The 3,616-nt window shown below is 36.2% G+C and overlaps 1 pseudogene; it reads left to right on the top strand.

The window, feature by feature from the left end:
- Positions 1-300: 300 nt before the first annotated feature.
- On the top strand, positions 301-2,912 carry LOC104865775 (annotated as a pseudogene).
- The last annotated feature ends 704 nt before the right edge of the window (positions 2,913-3,616 follow it).

Here is a 3,616-nt window from a genome sequence, read left to right on the forward strand (position 1 = left end):
GGAAAAAAAAAAAAAAAAAAAAATTCTATAGATTTATACCTGGAAAAATTTCTCAAACAAGTGTATACAAATTCACTAACATGCTTTATGGGAAATAGTTTGATGGTATAATAAGCCAGCCAGATATATCAAATAATCTAGGCACAAAAATAAATCATAAGAAAATGTTTCTGAACTCCATGAGGAAGGTTGTTTATTAAAATAAAAAAATGAAATGGGTTAGGGCCAGGGATTTAGCTCAGTGGCACCGTGCCTGCCTCACAAGAGCAAGGTCATTAATTTGATTCCTGGTACCAAAAATAAATAAATTAAATTAAACAAATGGGTTGGGTGAATGGGGTTAAAAAAAGTAAAAGAAGATTAGAGATTACTTCCAACAAAAGCTGTATGCAAAAAGAAAGGAAAGAGAAGAAGAGAAAAAGAAAGAGAAAGAAAAAGAAAGAAAGTAAAAAAAGAGAGAAAGCAAGCAAGCCAGCCACATTTCTAGTTATCTAATCTCCTCCCTCTTAACCTTTAAGCTTTAGATTCTGGTTTTCTAATGTACTATTCATTCAGACTGAACTAGCCTGAAGTTTGATTTAGAAGGTAGATTACCCGCTCATGTTTTGGCCTGATGACATTCTAAGTTTGGGACTACCAGATATCTCCCTTTTTTACAATTTAGCCCAACTTCAGACATATTACCAGTGATAACAACATTTCGCTTTATAATGAAAATCTATTTGGAGCATGAGGTGAAATACTAGCATAATGTTTTTATGGTTCACCCAAATATCTGACAATCAGAAATAGTTTTCATCCTGCCACTGTTTGTTCACTTGCGCCATCTGGTTCGTATGACCAGAAGAAATATTGGCATCTATGTTCAACCAGAATGACCATCAGTTCTCAAAACATTTTATTTTCTCTTTGCCGAAAACAAAGTGACAACTGATCTCAAAGTGTAAGTACTTACCGTGTAAAACAAATGACTTGGAAGAGGAGGAATTTTGTTGAGTAATACTCTCCAGAAATGAGGTTGGAGGGGTATTTTGGTGTCATCAGCTATCTCAAGCTATGTTCTAGCAGTATAATTAATTTATGTTTGTTTCCAATTATTTATCAATCTAATAAAGACTTTTTGACAGTGTGCTATACAAAATGCAATGCACCGGGCACTAACGGGATACCGAGTTGTGGGTTCCCCCAGGGCTGGGACTAACATGAGGGAGAAATTCAGGCTTGAGGGCCCGCAGTGGTAGTCTGGTAGTCAGAAGTCATTGGAGAAATCTTAATGTTTCAGGAAAACCTTTGTAAGCACCTGAAGTATATCAGATTTTGTGGGTACAAGATTTGTTGACCTACAACATGCTTCAATACCCATATGTTTGTAGACTTATACAAAGAATGTTTTCCATACTGGTCAGAATCTGGCACACTTAATTCAAGTGTCTGGAAAAAGGTGCATACTACAGCAGAAAGATATAGTGAATATAAAGAACAATCTGGTCAAACTGAAGCTCAGGAATTACACACTCCTCAAAACTGAGATTCTGAAGCTGCAGCTAAGATTACAGTAATGGTGGATGAAGCTGTTCATTATTTGAGACCACTAAAGGGGCAGATTTTTCTAGGTATGACATTTGGTTCAGGAAGATATACAAGTGTCATTCTTCAGAAGGAGTCAGATATTACTCTGTATACTTTAGACAGAGACTTAACAGTTTAAGCAACTGCTGAACAGCTTTCAGAATTATATCCTAAACATTTATAAGCTGTGCTGGGCCTGTGCAGCCAGGCAGAGCCTTACTAATGAAAGCTGGAGTGTAGCTAGGGCCTTTGGATGGAGTGCTTTTGGATGTTGGATGTTCCTCCATGCAACTTGACGCTTCTGAAAGAGACTTTTCCCTTTGGAAAGACAGTCCCTTGGACTTGAGGATGGATGGTAGCTGGTACTGTGAATACCTTGGAGCAACAGGCACCCACATCCATCTTGAGAAGATATATGGAGGAGAAACACTCCAAGAAAATCTTGTTAGCAATTATTCAAGCACAGAGCATTTACCCTTTCACCAGAGCCCAGCATCTTGCCAGCATGGCTGTAGGGGCTTTTCCTCCCCTACTATTTATGCACAGAAAGATCTGCTACAGTGATCTACCCATATTACTACCAAGACTAGTATATGTGCTGCCTAAGCAAACACACTACCAAGACTTTAAAGGCTCTTCGCATATTGTGAACTAGGAGCTGGATGAACTACACAGGACTGAGGACAGCTCAGAAGTTTCTGAGACCTAGTGGTCACCTTGTTGCCATCCTCTTTCACTCATTAGAAGATCAAATCATTTAATGATTTTTGCTTAGGATAAGCATATTGGAAAGTGTCACAGAAGATGATACAAATGTCACATTTGGGTCTAGATCATGAAAAAAAAGGAGTCTCTGTAAAAGCTTCTTTAATGTGGGAGTAGATGTGCGAGAGGGCATTTACTACAGAAGATAAGGGTGCACAAGATAACCCCAGAGGGCACTCGGCCACCCCCAGAGCAACTAACAGATTATGAGAAACTTATTATAATATGATCTTCACGTTTTCCTTCAGTTTTTCTGTTTTCTGAATGTGATGTTTCTGGACACCTTAATACAGCTTAGAGCATGGGGCAATGTGGATGGAAATTGATGGTTTTTACCAATAGCATTGTTTGTTTGTTTTTTTCCTCAGAAGAAACTAGGAAAACAGCATGACATGGAAATTTCAACTAGTAAGCAGCAGCATGTCTAGACTGGGAAAATGTTTGTCTTTGCATGATATTTAACTTTTGAGATGCAATCTTTTCTCTAATGAGGAAATAATAAAAAATAATATTTTGTGTTTATCTAAATATGTAAGCTCAAGCTGTCAAAGAGGAAAAAAATTATGATCATATCTGCATGCCCAAATTCTGAATTGAGATGTTCACACTTACAAAAGACTTTCTGTGGCTCAAAAAATTAATGATGATCATTAAATAAATTTTAATTTCCCTAGTTCTGAATAATTAATTGGTATAGCTTTCCCAAATATAGGCTTTTTACAAATTTTACTTTTCAAATATTTTTAAATGCATTATACTGATGAATTTCATTGTTGAAGTTATAGTTTCTCATTTTAAAGATATTTTTTCATTACGGTAGGGATTATTTTTTCATGTATCACAAAGTAAAAGGTGTGAAATTATGCTAACAGCTATCATAGAGAATTATTTCAAAGAATTTATATTTAATGTCAATTGTATCTATTATAAGAACAACTCAGAAAACCTTTAGTAAATAATATAATGTATTGCTTGAATCCTATATCTTTAATTGAGCTATTCAAAAGAATTCAGAGTCTATTTGAAATAGAAAACTATCTGATTTATTCGATACATTAAAATTAATGTTCCCGGGGCCAGGGTTCCTCTACCTGCTTAGCAAGCACAAGGACCTGAGTTTGATCCCCAGTACCAAAAAAAATAAATAAATGAAAATTATTGTTCCCTTAATGTTTTACTGAAGTACAGTCACTGGAATTAAGATAAAAAGTTTATGGGGCTGGAGATTTAGCTCAGCGGTTTGGTGGCCTGCCTTGCAAGCGCAAGGACCGGAGTTCGATCC

This window comes from Fukomys damarensis, unplaced genomic scaffold (genome assembly GCF_012274545.1).
Source record: "Fukomys damarensis isolate Sample0158 unplaced genomic scaffold, DMR_v1.0_HiC HiC_scaffold_28799, whole genome shotgun sequence".
NCBI classification, from domain to species: Eukaryota; Metazoa; Chordata; class Mammalia; order Rodentia; family Bathyergidae; genus Fukomys; species Fukomys damarensis.